The following is a 17,339-nucleotide window of genomic DNA, read 5'->3' as shown; positions in this document are numbered from 1 at the left end:
CATTTTGTGTGTCATTGTTTACATATACAATACTTACTGACCTTGTACAAAGTGGATTACAATCCTGACATTTAGACTTCATCCTCCCAACTTCGGTGGCATTTTCCCAATCCACATGGCAATAGAATTCCAATACAACTTAGAGCAGGTTTTTTCTAAGGTAGTGTATGGAAGCCACATCAAGATACTCTCACACTACATATTATTTGTAGCTGAGCTAACTGGTATTTGATAAAGGATAGTCGTGCTCGACGTCCCAAATGGAAACCTTTCCCCTTTATAGTGCACAACTTTTGACACAACTTTTGACCTCTGGTCAAAAGTAGTGCACTGTAGAGGGAAAAAGTTGCCATTTGGTATGCAGGCATGATGTGGGTGTGTCCAATGTACCTGTCAGGCTCAGGATTCACTATCCCCATCACAATGATCTTATTTCCAGGCCTCATCCCACCTGTGATATGACCACTGAACGGAACTGACTGAGAAAAAAGTACCATACATTTTCTTCACACATCCAGAAGTCATGTTAAACTTACCCTCATGTACTCAAAAAACTTTCTTCAGAATAGGGTTCATATTGGTATGTTCATTGAAATAACATAATGCTTACCAGTCTTTGCACAACCTCTTGGTCAAGGGAGATTGGACTGCATTTATTTCTATCAGATTTGTTTCATAGCCTAGATTGGTATGAAACCACCTATTTGTTTCATAGCCTAGATTGGTATGAAAACACCTATTGCCTTGTTGAAATTAATAAATAACACAGAGCACATTGAAGGCGCCATAATAATTGATGCTGCTGCATGATGTCGACATCAGTGTGTGTGGGGCTCGTATGATCAGCAGGTGCTGAAAAATTACAGCAGATGAAGGTAAACTCGAGTCTACATTCCATTGGGAATTAGTGATAAAGTAGCCAATTAGTAGCACTTGAGCGACTTTAAGTCCAGTCAACGTAGCCTACCTTGTTGAGGAATTTTGATATTCTATTATATTTAAATTAATCTATTCAATTTTCCCAAAGGTCTGTATCTATTAGGCCTGGGCTATGTTACACAGACTTGTGAATAAATTCAAACATATTTCTCATATTCACTTACCAGTTCCGCCATCTTGACCAAATGGAGAAAAAAAAATATCAGCTGAGCTGAAAGGTGCTCTGTCTGTCGCACCAACGTAATATGCACAGCAGAAGTGACCTGACAGGTAGACTAGAGCAGCAACGGTGATGTTGGTATTTGCTCAAAAATGTATGCATGCGGTTATTGCGAACGCCGACGTCCTATCTTGCGTCTTGCTTAGTTTCTGACCTGAAAGCTGCTGACGAAATCACAACCTAATCCGTCTAATCCTTGTTTTCTATAATCAGATATCTTTGTTTTCTCTTTTCTGTCCTCCAGCTCTCTTTCAATTATAGTGGGATAGAATGGGGCAGTGCCCTTTTAAAGTTACAAAGTAAACATCAACAATCAATTTATGATGTAGGCTATAAAATATTTATTTCAAAATGCGTTCAGCTATGTCTACCTTGCATTTATTATGCCTTGTTATAAGGGCCTATTAATATATATATATATATATATATATATATATATATATATATATTAAACAAAAGTATGAATAACACTTTCTATGCAGTGGAAAGAAATTGATAAAAAAACAACGTATTGTAAAAATGGACTTAGAAATCAGTCTAGGACCACAATGAAATATAATAAAGAAAAAAATGTGTATTTTCTAACAGTCGATAAAACTGAGAGAGGCTTCTGTGCCAGCTGTCCCTGGATGGCAACTGGAAGTTAGGCCACATCCTGGTCCCTATCCTGGCTCTTCTGGCAGCTGATCTACTCCTCTTCCATCTCATAGTCCCCCACGGGGAGAGACAGTGTTCTGGCTCATGGACAAGATGGAGGGCAAAAACATATTTCCATAACCGGCTCTCTTGGACGAAACACCTCTCCTCTGGGGTGGGACTCTGCAGCACAGGGCTGAGTGAACTGCCTTCTCTATGTTGCTTCAAATGCTGGAGGCTCTCCTCTGCTCAGGGGGTGAAGGAGGCATGATCTGCCACGGGAAGTACGCCCGTGTGACATAGTTAGACATGCATCCTTTGGTTTTGTTAAAGGAATTTGATTCCTATATGTTTATCAACCAATTACATTAAAACACTCTGCCCATTTCTAAGAATTTGTAAGATACTTATTTGCATAAAATGGACAGAGACAAGTCTCAAAATCAATCAATAGTGTTTATTCTCGGGAGTACTGATCATAGTACAATTTACATCAGGTTAAATACTAAAAATGACATCATAGGTTTTCTTCTGTCCTTCCTCCACTCCGATACAATTTCAGTATAGTTCACAAGCCTTTCCACATTGTCCACCACCTGTTAAATAATCTACTACTAGCCCAAGGTCTCTCCTCTCCCTGTGAAGAGACAGGATGTCCTGTAAGGAACACAGCATTCCATTAATTTCTAACAAGGAACAGACAGTCCTTCTAATTCTGGACGAAAACTACACACATTACATTCAGTATTATGATTATAATAAGATTCATACATCCATACAGTAACATAGTGGTATTCTGTTTAGTCATAGTTCTGATTTAAATGTATACATAATTTAGTCATTATTCATAAAAATCCCTTAACAGGTTTATTGTGAGTTTCATCAAAATGTAGAAACCAGGTTATCTATTGTACATGGTTATTTGGAGACACATGGTCAGCATCATACCTGTATCTCATCGAAGGACATCCATGGTTTCTGAGGGTAGTAGGGTTGAGACTTCCAAGAGTCAACAGGATCAATGGTCAAATCAAATCAAATCAAATTTATTTATATAGCCCTTTGTACATCAGCTGATATCTCAAAGTGCTATACAGAAACGCAGCCTAAAACCCCAAACAGCAAGCAATGCAGGTGTAGAAGCACGGTGGCTAGGAAAAACTCCCTGGAAAGGCCAAAACCTAGGAAGAAACCTAGAGAGGAACCAGGCTATGAGGGGTGGCCAATCCTCTTCTGGCTGTGCCGGGTGGAGATTATAACAGAATATGGCCAAGATGTTCAAATGTTCATAAATGACCAGCATGGTCAAATAATAATAATCACAGTAGTTGTCGAGGGTGCAGCAAGGCAGCACCTCAGGAGTAAATGTCAGTTGGCTTTTCATAGCCGATCATTAAGAGTATCTCTACCACTCCTGCTGTCTCTAGAGAGTTGAAAACAGCAGGTCTGGGACAGGTAGCACATCCGGTGAACAGGTCAGGATTCCATAGCCGCAGGCAGAACAGTTGAAACTGGAGCAGCAGCACGGCCAGGTGGACTGGGGACAGCAAGGAGTCATCATGCCAGGTAGTCCTGAGGCATGGTCCTAGGGCTCAGGTCCTCCGAGAGAAAGAGAGAAAGAGAGAAAGAGAGAATTAGAGAGAGCATACTTAAATTCACACAGGACACCGGATAAGACAGGAGAAGTACTCCAGATATAACAAACTGAGCCTAGCCTCCTGACACATAAACTACTGCAGCATAAATACTGAAAGCTGAGACAGGAGGGGTCAGGAGACACTGTGGCCCCATCCGATGATACCCCCGGACAGGGCCAAACAGGAAGGATATAACCCCACCCACTTTGCCAAAGCACAGCCCCCACACCACTAGAGGGATAACTTCAACAACCATCTTACCATCCGGAGACAAGGCCGAGTATTGCCCACAAAGATCTCCGCCACGGCACAAACCAAGGGGGGGGGGGGGGGGCGCCAACCCAGACAGGAAGATCACGTCAGTGACTCAACCCACTCAAGTGATGCACCCCTCCTAGGGACGGCATGAAAGAGCACCAGTAAGCCAGTGACTCAGCCCCTGTAATAGGGTTAGAGGCAGAGAATCCCAGTGGAGAGAGGGGAACCGGCCAGGCAGAGACAGCAAGGGTGGTTCGTTGCTCCAGATCCTTTCCGTTCACCTTTACACTCCTGGGCCAGACTACACTCAATCATATGACCCACTGAAGAGATGAGTCTTCAATAAAGATAAAGAAGTCATCTCTGAAGCTATCCATATGCATTCACACCCTCAGGTTGGCCAGTCCAAGGAGGTTGTGCATTGGTCCATCGCCAAAAGACCTGTAGTCTGATTTGGCTTCTTTAGTCTGACAGAAATAGCTGAAATTCTCAAAATCTTTGACATGGTCAGGCTTTCCTCTGGTGTGCGTAGAATCCAAAATGTCTATGGAGATACTAAATATATTTTTGAAATAAAAACCACCAACCTGTGCTCGTACCTTTCTGCTTCATGATCAAATTTTTATATAAGTTTCTTGAATTCAGAAAATTTGAATTATGTTTCCTGGGAAACACTGCTTTATGACATCTTCGGAACTCCAGCGATGTCATATGTTTTTGAGATAAAGTACAATTATATGGTCCTAAATTCATTGGTGTAAAGTACTTAAGTAAAAATACTTTAAAGTACTCCTTAAGTCGTTTTTGTGGGTACCTGTACTTTACTTTACTAGTGATAATTTTGACAACTTTTACTTCATTACATTCTGTCACACGCTGATCTGTTTCACCTCTCTGTGCTTGGTTCCACCCCCCTCTAGGTATCGCCCATCTTCCCATTATCCCCTGTGTATTTATACCTGTGTTCTCTGTTTGTCTGTTGCCAGTTCGTCTTGTCTAGTCAGGTCTTACCAGCGTTCATTCCCGCCTTCCTGTTTCTCTTGTTTGGTTTCCTAGGCTCTGGCCATCCTGCCTGCCCTGACCCCGAGCCTGGCTGCTTTCCTGTACCTGCCTGACTCGGACCTGATCACAAACCTCTGCCTGCTCTCGACCTGCCCTTTGCCTCCCCGGTGTTTCTAATAAACAATCTGAGAACTGTACTATCCGCCTCCCGTGTTTGCATCTGGGTCCTATCCTGAGTCGTGATACATTCCTAAAGAAAATAATATACTTTTTACTCCATACATTACTCCCTGACACCCAAAAGTACTTGTTACATTCTGAATGCTTAGCAGGACAGGAAAATTATCAAATTCACACATTTATCAAGACAACATCCCTGGTCATCCCTACTGCCTCTGATCTGGCAGACTCACTAAACATGCATGCTTTGTTTGTAAATAATGTCTGAGTGTTGGAGTGGGCCCCTGGCTATCCATAAAAATAACAAGAATGGGGCCAGTTGGTTTGCTTAATATAAGGAATTTGAAATTATTTATACTTTTACTTTTGATACTTAAGTATATTTTTGAAATTACATTTACTTTTGATACTTAAGTATACTGAACAAAAATATAAACACAACATGTGTCACGCCCTGACCTTATTGATCCTTTTATTCTCAAATTGGGTTAGGTTGGGGTGTGACTAGGATGGGTACACTAGTTTTGTTATTTCTATGTTGGCCTGGTATGGTTGCCAATCAGAGGCAGCTGTCTATCGTTGTCTCTGATTGGGGATCATATTTAGGCAGCCTTTCCCACTGGGTTTTTGTGGGATCTTGTTTGTGTATAGTTGCCTTGAACACTGCATAGCTTCACGTTCGTTTAGTTCTTTATTGTTTTTTGCCTGCTCACCTAATAAAGATGATGAACCCAAAGCACGCTGCATTTTGGTCCGATTCTTACAACAACGATCGTGACAACATGTAACAATTTCAGCGATTTTACTGAGTTACAGTTCATATAAGGAAATCAGTCAATTTAAATAAATAAATGGATTTCACATGACTGGGCAGGGGTGGGCCTGAGAGGGCATAGACCCACCCACTTGGCAGCCAGGCCCACCCACTGGGGAGTCAGGCCCAGCCATTCAGAATGAGTTTTCCCCACAAAAGGGCTTTATTACAGACAGAAATACTCCTTAGCACCCGTTCCCCCCTCAGACAATCCTGCAGGTGAAGAAGCCAGGTGTGGAGGTTCTGGGCTTGCGTGGTAATGCATGGTTGCAATCGTGAGGCCGGTTAGACGTATTGCCAAATTCTCTAAAACGACGTTGGAGGTGGCTTATGGTAGAGAAATTAACATTACATTCCTTGGCAACAGCTCTAGTGGACATTCCTGCGGTCAGCATGCCAATTGCACACTCCCTCAAAACTTGAAACATCTGTGGCATTGTATTGTGTGACAGAACTGCACATTTTAGAGGGGCCTGTTATTGTTCCCAGCACAAGGTGCACCTGTATAATGATCATGCTGTTTAATCAGCTTCTTGATATGCCACACCTGTCAGGATTATCTTGGCAAAGGAGAAATGCTCACTAACAGGGATGTAAACCAAGTTGTGCACAGAATTTGAGAAAAATGAGCTTTTGTGCGTATGGACATTTCTGGGATCTTTTATTTCAGCTCCAGAGTGTCGCAGTGGTCTAAGGCACTGCATCTCAGTGCTTGAAGCGTCACTACAGACACTCTGGTTTGATTCCAGACTGTATCACAACCGGCCATGATTGGGAGTCCCATAGGGCGGCGCACAAATGGCCCAGCTTCGTCCGAGTTTGGCCGGTGTAGGCTGTCATTGTAAATATTGTCAACTGACTTGCCATGTTAAATAAAGGTTATATTTAAAAACACATTTTTTTAAATTAAACTTGTTACCAACATGTTGCGTTTATATTTTTGTTCAGTATACCATAAATTTAAAACCAAGTACTTTTAGACTTCTGCACAAGTAATATTTTACATAGTCATTTTCTATGAAGGTATCTTTACTTTTACTCAAGAATGACAATTGGGTATTTTTTCCACCACTGCCTAAATTAACATGCTCAATAAAATAGCCTTCTAGGGTTCTGCAATGGACATTTCACTTCTTAAAAGTTTCCTCAATGACAGAAACCTTAAAAAGTACAGTACCATAGCCTATTGCTCTCTGCAACAATATTCTAATAAAGAAATACAAGGACTTTTCTTTTCTTTCTTGGTATGATGCATCTTTATCTGAGTAATTTATTGGCAAATGGCATCATGTTCTCTATACACTGATTGTACAAAACATTGGGAACACCTTCCTAATATTGAGTTGCAAACATTTTTGCCCTCAGAACAGCCTCAATTCATCGGGGCATGGACTTTACAAGGTGTCAAAATCATTCAACAAAGATGCTGGCCCATATTGACTCCAGTGCTTCCCACAGTTGTGTCAAGTTGTCTGGATGTCCTCTTGATACACACGGGAAACTGAGGAGCTTGAAAAACCCAGAAACTTGGAAATGCCCATGACAAACAGTGAGCAATTATATTCATGTATAAAAAAACAAATAATGGAAGAAAAGCCGTGCAGTTTGAATTTTGTAAAGTTAGTGTGGGAGAAGTGGGAAATTATTGTTACCGATCAATAATGACAAACCTCCTGGAATTGACAACTTAGATGGAAAGCTACTGAGGATGGTAGCTGACTATAGCCACTCCTATCTGTCATATTTTTAATCTGAGCCTAGAGGAAAGTCTTTGTCCTCAGGCCTGGAGGGAAGCCAAAGTAATTCCGCTACCCAAGAGTGGTAATGCGGCCTTTACTCGTTCTAACAGAATACCTATAAGCTTGCTGCCAGCTCTTAGCAAACTGTTGGAAAAAATTGTTTGACCAAATACAATGCTATTTCTCTGTAAACAAATTAACAACAGACTTTCAGTATTTTTATAGACAAGGGCACTCAACATGTACTACACTGACACAAATGACTGACGATTGATAAAAAGAAGATTGTGGGAGCTGTACTGTTAGATTTCAGTGCAGCCTTTGATATTATTGACCATAACCTGTTGTTGAAAAAACTTAAGTGCTATGGCTTTTCAACTTCTGCCATATCATGGATTCAGAGCTATCTATCTAATATAACTCAAAGGGTTTCCTTTAATGGAAGCGTCTCTAATGTCAAACATGTAAAGTGTGGTGTACCGCAGGGCAGCTCTCTAGGCCCTTTACTCTTTTCTATTTTTACCAATGACCTGCCACTGGCATTAAACAAAGCATGTGTGTCCATGTTTGCTGATGATTCAACCATATACGCATCAGAAACCACAGCTAATGAAGTCACTGAAGCCAAAGAGTTGCAGTCTGTTTTGGAATGGGTGGCCAGTAATAAACTAGTCCTGAACATCTCTAAAACTAAGAGCATTGTATTTGGTACAAATAATTCCTTAAGTGCTTGACCTCTGCTGAATCTGGTAATGAATGGTGTGGCTGTTGAGCAAGTTGAGGAGACTAAATTAGTTGACGTTACCTTAGATTGTAATTTGTCATGGTCAAAACATATAGAGTCAATGGTTGCAAAGACGTGGAAAGGTCTAGCCGTAATAAAGAGATGCTCTGCTTTTTTGACACCACACTCCAAAAAGCAAGTCCTGCAGGCTCTAGTTTTGTCTAATCTTGATTATTGTTCAATCGTGTGGTCCAGTGCTGCAAGGAAAGACCTAGTTAAGCTGCAGTTGGCCCAGAACAGAGTGGCACGTTTTGCTCTTAATTGTAATATGAGGGCTAATATTAATACTATGCATGGCATTCTCTCTTGGCTAAGAGTTGAGGAGAGACTGACTGCATCACTTCTTCTTTTTTATAAGAAACATTAATGTGTTGAAAATCCCAAATTGTTTGCATAGTCAACTTACACACAGCTTTGACACACACACTTATCCCACCAGACAGGCCCCCAGGGGTCTTTTTATAGTCCCCAAATCCAGAACAAATTCAAGAAAACATACAGTATTATATAGAGCCCTTATTGAGCCCTGAATCATTTACCTTTGATGATCTTCGGATGTTTTCACTCACGAGACTCCCAGTTAGACAACAAATGTTCCTTTTGTTCCATAAAGATATTTTTTATATCCAAATACCTCCGTTAGTTTGGTGCGTTATGCCCAGGAATCCACCGGAAAGAGCGGTCACAACAACGCAGACAAAAATTCCAAATTATATCCATAATGTCCACATAAACATGTCAAATGTTTTTTATAATCAATCCTCAGGGTTTTTTTCAAATATCTATTCGATAATATATCAACCGGGACAGTTGGCTTTTCATTAGGACCGGGAGTAACAATGGCCGCCTTTCTCTTTTGCGCACAACTCACTCTGAGAGCCCCCACCGATCCACTTACGCAATGTGGTCATTCACGCTCATTCTTCAAAATAAAAGCCTGAAACTATGTCTGAAGACTGTTGACACCTTGAGGAAGCCATAGGAAAAGGAATATGGTTTATACCCCTTTAAATGGAGCAATGGGAGGCTATGGAACATGTAGTTTTCAAAATAGAAGCCACTTCCTGGTTTGATTTTTCTCAGGGTTTCGCCTGAAATATCTGTTCTGTTATACTCACAGTCAATATCTTGACAGTTTTGGAAACTTTAGAGTGTTTTCTATCCCAAGCTGTCAATTATATGCATATTCTAGCATCTGGTCCTGAGAAATAGGTCGTTTACTTTGGGAACATTATTTTTCCAAACATAAAAATAGTGTCCCCTAGCTTCAAGAGGCACTTGGCACCTACTACCATACCCTGTTCAAAGGCACTTAAAAATATTTAGTCTTGCCTGTTCACCCTTTGAATGGCACACATACGCAATCCATGTCTCAATTGTCTCAAGGCTTAAAAACCCTTATTTAACCTGCCTCCTCACCTTCATCTACACTGATTAAAGTGAATTTAAAAAGTGATCATATCCTTCATCTGAATTCCCCTGGTCAGTCTGTCATGGAAAGAGCAGGTGTTCCTAATATTTTGTACACTCAATGTATATACCCAATGTATGTCCATGTGTTTACAAAATTAACACTAGATGGCACAACTTACTCAGTGTGGGTCTGCTGTCTGGGTTCACACATGGAGCCCATGAATCATGTACTTACTGTATGTGCATTTCATTGCACCTCAACAGATCCTGTTCAGTCCAAGAAATGTGACCACACCATGTGCCAAAACTTTTGGGGTTATAACAATTAAGGGTTGGTTTCTGTTGGAAAAGCACACCAATCAGGCATTGCACAGATATATGGACACAGGACAGATAGACAGACAAATCTTTAATCTTACTTGCCCTCTCCACTATTCACTCTTGTAATGATCTTATTTGATACACTACCACTATAACTGCTACCCACGCCCACCCTTTTTCTCCTCACATCACATTGTCTATGGCCTCTGGTCCCACAGTGACCTGGAAACTAGCCGTGTCATCGTTGCCACGCTCAGAGAACGTATCCGATTACACTAGCACCTGGCTGGTAGAGAGAGAGATGGAAAGATAAGGAGACAGAGGAGGGATGTAGAAGAGAAAAAAAAGAAAGAAAAAAAGATTAAGAGAGCTGTGAAAAAACATCTGGATGAAAAGAGATATTAGTGAGATATTCCCAACATTTGACCTTAAATGGCATATATAGCCCTTTGGTTCTTTGTCAAATAAAATTGAATACATTTTCTGAGAATTCTGTAAACACTATCATTGTACATGTAGTGATGATATTGCTGTCATAGGTTGTGATGCTTTTACTGTTATTGCTAGGTAATAGGAATACTGTGTATTCCACTTACTGCACTGCTTGACACATTTCATAAGGCAGATGCCTAGAGACTGCCTTGTTCTTGTCTGGTAAAATGTAGTATTGGGAACATTATTGTAACCTTCTTACCCAACAATGAAATTAGTGTTAGAGGGAAAACAAAAGGTATTGGAAATGCAGAACAGACAATCAAACCTAAGTCTTATTCAGTTCAAGTACGATACAGAGACTTATTCACACACCACAGCCAACCATGACTCAGCTATCATCACCTACATATTAAAGCTCCAACCAACACACACACACACACCCGTATGGAAAGGTTATTGAGAGGGCAGGCATTGATTCATTGGCAATGACAATGCAGAAACCAACGCTTGCGCTTATGTATTGTCTCAGCTTGTCATATCCCACCCCTATTCACTCAACTGTTTCATTTGAGAGTGGACTGCAGTGGTGAATTCACTTATTTCACCTCATTTTACATATGCTGTTATTATATACATGTACAGCTATTATCTATGTACTCAAGCACAAGGATAACGTATTTATCCTGGTTTCTCTCTCTTCCTTTCTCTCTCTCTCTCAAATGCACACATATGCACACACACACACACACGCGTGCACAAGCACACACACACACACACACACACAATCACACACACAGCAGATTATTACTATAATTGTGAATACTTTTTGGGGACCAACCAACAATTGAGTTCCATTCCAAATTCGACTTTTCCTTTACCCTTTACCCTAACCTTTACCCTAACCCTAAACCTTTACCCTAACCCTAGCTCCTTACCCTAAACATAACCCCTAACACTAAACCACATTTTTACCCCAATTATAATCCTAACCCTAAACCTAACCCCTAAGCCTAAAATAACCTTTTTCCCAAATGTGTCTTCCAAGTTTGTGGTATTTAAAACATTATGTAAACATAACAGTGTTCATGGTCACAGTCTCCATGACTGCATAACAACAGCTTACAGGTCAGGCATACAATCATTTAGTGGTTTGGAAATGTAATATTTGCCAGTATTAGCACAGCATTCGCTGCACCCTATGCTCCTACTGAACTCTTAAGAACCAAATGCAGTGCTGTTGCTATGTTGATGTGTGTTTCATTGCTGGAGGAAAAAAATGGCCCTCAGGTTTTCGGCAGTATGGTGTGAAGAGCTCTTTGAAAGTGTGGGACAAATTCCAGATATTGAAGCAAGAATACATCTGTGCAAAGACAAGCAAGCAAGAGTGAAGAAGACCTACCATTTTCCCTCCAATGAAATGCAGAGGCAAACCAAGAAATTGTGAACTAAGAGGTTATTTAAAAGTCACTGTATGGAGGAGTCCTGTCTTGCAGAAGAGGGATTATTTTAGTCTCTCTCTCTCTCTCTCTCTCTCTCTCTCTCTCTCTCTCTCTCTTCTCTCTCTCTCTCTCTCTCTCTCTCTCTCTCTCTCTCTCTCTCTCTCTCTCTCTCTCTCTCTCACACACACACACACACACACACACATTGACAGACAAACAATTGACTTGGTCCCCATTTTGTTGGTCCCCACAAGGTTAAATGCTATCTCTAGGGGGTTTAGGGTTAAGGTTAGAATTCGTGTTAGGGTTAGAATTAGGTTTAGGGTTAGGAGCTAGGGTTAGTTCAGGGTTAGGGTTAGATTTTCGGGTTAAGGTTAGGTTTAGGGTTAAGGTTATGGTAAGGGTTAGCGTTAGCGTTAGGGTGAGGGGTTAGGGAAAATTGGATTTGGAAAGGGACTGAATTGTGTGTCCCCACAAGGTTAGTTGTGCAAGACTGTGTGTGTGTGTGTGTGTGTGTGTGTGTGTGTGTGTGTGTGTGTGTGTGTGTGTGTGTGTGTGCGTGCGTGCGTGCGTGTGTGCGTGCGTGCGTGTGTGCGTGTGCAGTGTGGTATTTCCAGTAGACTAGGCTACAACTACAAGGCCCATGGTACGTTTCGACGCGTCTCATGACGTAACTTCATGTGAGCACGAGCAGACTGGAGCAAAGACGCGATTGTAAAGATTACTCACTCTAGTATTGTCCTACACTGAGTCCGTTTACCAGCACATTAGAGCGAAAATAGTTGGACAGCATATAACAACGTTATAAACATTAATATATTAGCAGGTGAATGTAAAAATGACTCGACAATTCGGTGTTTAGGTCAGCACGGACAGAATCGCTTTCCTTTCATCCTTCCTTTTTTTCAACTGGAGCATTCAAATTGGATTTCGAGCGAATATCGGGAAAGTCCAGATGATGCTGTCGGATTATCATTAGGTAAGGCGAGTTTGAAACACATACAATGTGCTTTATTTTATGTAGCTGACGTGTTGTTTTACTGCAATTTGCTTGGCTACCCAGGGGAAAGTTATTGTCATCATCAGCACAATATAAAATTGTAGCCTAACGTTAATTGTTGCACACCTTTTACACGTTTTTTCTGTTGTCGACTATTAACGTTACCCGTAGTAGGCCTAGCCTACAATGTATCACTTTTTACTTTCAAATTCGTCTATTCATGGCACAGAAACCAAACAATGACAACATTTTCCAGCAGTAAGAAAACCCTAAAATGAGGTTGGTTTATAGCCCATTGTCATCATTCACACATGGAAAACCAAGTAGCCTACCTAACGTTACCCATTTAACTATTAAGAGAGAGGTAGGGTATGTGTAATGAAATGTCTATGGCACTTTTGAAGTATGTATATTACGTTACTGGTTGTGCACAATGAAGGGTCTCTCTTTCCCTCGTGTGGTTGACAAGCTGGTTTGGCCCGCACAGAGAAAGCCCAGCTGGGGGCTATTGTTCCCACAACATAAACTGATTTGCATGCATCATCTTGCTCGAGCATCTGGCCTCGTGATTCCCTCTTTTGTTCCCCCAAATTCGGGCTCGTTTGCTCAACTGTCCAGTCATATTCATTGCTGTCCCTATCATAATAGAGCTGTGTTTGTGTGTAGCATATACTGTCTTTACTTTCGAAATACCCTTTGACCCTTCTCTATATAAGGTTAGGCTTATTTGAAGAGAAACTGGCTTCGATTCAAACTGTCATCTGAGTATGGCAGGGCTGTTAGTAGCCAACTGTCTATACTTTGACATTCCATTTGCCCCTCGAGTCTATTATAAGCACAGTTGATTCATGATTGTGCTGTCTTAGAAAACAGGCTTTGCATCATCATACTGTCGTCTGACTATATTCCTCAGTAGTGGACTACATCATCTGTGGATGCTTGGGAGAGTTTAAAAATAACACCATCATATCACTCTCACCAGAGTTTCCATTCCTGAAATGGGCTGGATCTGTTTCCTTTATTTAATCAGGCCTGTCTCCCTACTCGACTCCAACCTCCCAGATAAGATGCTTTTCCGACTCACCCCTGGTATGTCAACAGGTTGTGCTGGGATCAGTTATGCAAGTCCATTTGTTTGGGGCGAAAAGCCCTAAGGATGGGTGTGTGTTTCATGCCTTGATTCGGGAAGAAAAACAAACGTGGGGTCACCGAAGGTTGCTGAGGCTGAACATGGATGGAGCGTTCAGAACCTGCCGTTTGTGAGGATCACGTTAGGGTTCTGTGACTCGGAAGTCGCTAAAGGGTAGAGAAACACAATTAGTTAACATCAACCCTGGGGCACATACTGAAAACATGTAACTTATGGTTTATTACACATAGCCACAAAGTTACTACGTAATTCATAGGCTGTATCATGTTAACAACAGCAACATTGGGTGTGCCATGATCAACATTTAGGCCTATGTTTGTGTAGTGTTGTGCAAGCTTGGCTTATAACTGTATTTTAGCCTACATTCCATGTCAAGGGCCCTTACATGCTCACCATTCTCATGATGTTGGTTCATGCTTAGGTTGGAACTTGTGTGATCTATTTTGAACAGAGAGTGAGTGAATAGACAAAACATTAAACAACTCGCCACCTAGCCTGTAAATCTTTCTAACTTGGAGATCTGCCTCTGTGGTAAAGTCAATTAATGAAAGTACTTGGAGATCTGCCTCTGTGGTAAAGTCAATTAATGAAAGTACTTGGAGATCTGCCTCTGTGGTAAAGTCTATTAATGAAAGTACTTGGAGATCTGCCTCTGTGGTAAAGTCAATTAATGAAAGTACTTGGAGATCTGCCTCTGTGGTAAAGTCAATTAATGAAAGTACTTGGAGATCTGCCTCTGTGGTAAAGTCAATTAATGAAAGTACTTGGACATCTGCCTCTGTGGTAAAGTCAATGAATGAAAGTACTTGGAGATCTGCCTCTGTGGTAAAGTCAATTAATGAAAGTACTTGGAGATCTGCCTCTGTGGTAAAGTCAATTAATGAAAGTACTTGGACATCTGCCTCTGTGGTAAAGTCAATGAATGAAAGTACTTGGAGATCTGCCTCTGTGGTAAAGTCAATTAATGAAAGTACTTGGAGATCTGCCTCTGGTAAAGTCAATTAATGAAAGTCATTCCTGGAAAGATCCCTTTCTTCCCTTTTTCCTGACTGGACAGAAAGACATAAAGGCTATTTTAATTTGTCCTATCCAGTCCTCTCCTCTCCACATTCCTTTTTCTGCTTACGCCCCTCCTTCATTCCTCTCCTGTTATCAAGATCGACTTGATGTGTTTGAAAGGTCCAATCATGGGCACCTACAAGCCACCGCCTCTTATCTCTCGCAGGTTGCGTCCAAAATGGCACGCTATTCCCTATGTAGTGCACCACTTTTGGCTGCGCGTCCAAAATGGCACCCTATTCCCTATGTAGTGCACTACTTTTGACCCGGGACCCATTAGTGCAGGTCAAAAGTAGTACACTATATAGCGAATAGGATGCCATTTGGGATGCATTCTAATTTTCTTGTTCTCCATGAACTTGGAAAATGGAGAGGTTGCCTACCTGGCCGATTTTGCTTCAACGCTATAGGGGAAGCACATTTGCTTGGGAACTTTTGTTTTGCCCATGATTACCTCTCTACTTAATATAATGTTTACATACCCTACATTACTCATCTCATATGTATATACTGTACTCGATACCATCTACTGCATCTTGCCTATGCCGTTCTGAACCATCACTCATTCATATATCTTTATGTACATATTCTTTATCCCTTTACACTTGTGTGTATAAGGTAGTAGTTTTGGAATTGTTAGGTTAGATTACTCGTTGGTTATTACTGCATTGTCGGAACTAGAAGCACAAGCATTTCGCTACACTCGCATTAACATCTGCTAACCATGTGTATGTGACAAATACATTTGATTTTATTAGATTTTTCACCATTCTTCTGACTGATGGTTGGAGAATGGGGAAAAACAAATAAAAGTGGTAACTTTCCTGAATTTGTATGATAGTATAATGACATGTGTTCTCTGTGACATTGCTGCTCATAAGCAAATGGACGTTATCCTTACCTATAGCTAAATCGGTACCTTGTATGAGGATGACACCAGTAGTTGACAGATGTAGCCTAGCTTTTTTAGTTTGAATTTCAGAAGACCATCTTCACTCTCTGAGGAAGATGCATTCTAGGCACAACACGGTATACTTATTTTTTTTTTTAACAATTATTTATTTGCCTTTCAGGGTAGTCTGTGTTTTACCTCAATGAATAATTCAAAGTGTTTGAAATGTAAACTGCCACCCTACATCTGCTACCTCAAAAGTCAGACTCCTGAGGTTATGTCACCGTTGGACTCCATTTTAAACTGACATGATGACATCTCCCTTACCCCCCATTGTTAATGACGTTAATAAAGAAGAATAAACTTTGACTGTATTAAATTATCTGGAAATTCTCTCTCCCTCTCTCTCTCTCTCTCTCTCTCTCTCTCTCTCTCTCTCTCTCTCTCTCTTTCTCTCTCTCTCTCTCTCTATCTCTAAGCCAGCCATAAGCTTATTAGCCTGCAGTCTAACCCTTTTTATGAGGTGACATGTTTGGATCAGACTTTGTCCTTCCCTTGATAATCTCTTTATAGAGATGGGTGCCTATGAAATGGCCACATACAGCCAAAAGCAAACCTCTTTATTGGATTGTGGAAAATGGCACCTATGACCTCTGTAAACAGGGTTACGTTAAAGTCCTAAAAGTCTTGTTAGGCTGACACAGTATGTACTGGGTATTTTGTAATCAAACATCATAACAATGACAAAAATAGTACAAAATACATTAAATGTAAGTACCTGACGATAGACACAAGGAAGCACAGGACAACATGTGCAGAACAACAGTATGTTGATGGCTGTAGTTTCGTGATTCGTCTGTTAGCATGGAAATAACTCTGAATTAGCAGGAGGCTAATGCGAGCGTTACATCTCGCCTGCTAGAAAACTTTTATATATATATACTAGAGGTCGACCGATTATGATTTTCCGATACCGATTATTGGAGGACCAAACAAAGCCGATGCCGATTAATCAGCCCATTTTTATATATATATTTGTAATAATGACAATTACAACAATACTGAATGAACAATAAACACTTTTATTTTAACTTAATATAATACATCAATAAAATCTATTTAGTCTCAAGTAAATAATGAAACATGTTCAATTTGGTTTAAATAATGCAAAAACAAAGTGTTGGAGAAGAAAGTAAAAGTGCAATATGTGCTATGTAAAAAAGCTAATGTTTAAGTTCCTTGCTCAGAACAAGAGAACATATGAAAGCTGGTGGTTCCTTTTAACATGAGTCTTCAATATTCCCAGGTAAGAAGTTTTAGGTTGTAGTTATTATAGCACTATTTCTCTCTATACCATTTGTATTTAATATACCTTTGACTATTGGATGTTCTAATAGGTACTTTAGTATTGCCAGCCTAAT

General features: G+C 40.6%; 1 protein-coding gene across 1 annotated transcript in view; it reads left to right on the top strand.

Annotated features, from left to right (window-relative positions):
* The first annotated feature begins 12,551 nt into the window (after positions 1–12,551).
* LOC139369643 (E3 ubiquitin-protein ligase pellino homolog 1) overlaps positions 12,552–17,339 on the top strand; it is a 46,736-nt gene continuing 41,948 nt past the window's right edge. Inside the window, exon 1 of the mRNA XM_071108910.1 lies at positions 12,552–12,796. The gene's annotated coding sequence lies outside the window, so the exon portion shown is untranslated. The remainder of the gene's footprint in view (positions 12,797–17,339) is intronic.

The sequence above is a fragment of the Oncorhynchus clarkii genome, chromosome 17 (genome assembly GCF_045791955.1).
Source record: "Oncorhynchus clarkii lewisi isolate Uvic-CL-2024 chromosome 17, UVic_Ocla_1.0, whole genome shotgun sequence".
Lineage (NCBI taxonomy): Eukaryota > Metazoa > Chordata > Actinopteri > Salmoniformes > Salmonidae > Oncorhynchus > Oncorhynchus clarkii.
The sequence above is the reverse complement of the archived record's forward strand: the minus strand, read 5'-3'. Positions and strand labels throughout refer to the sequence as shown.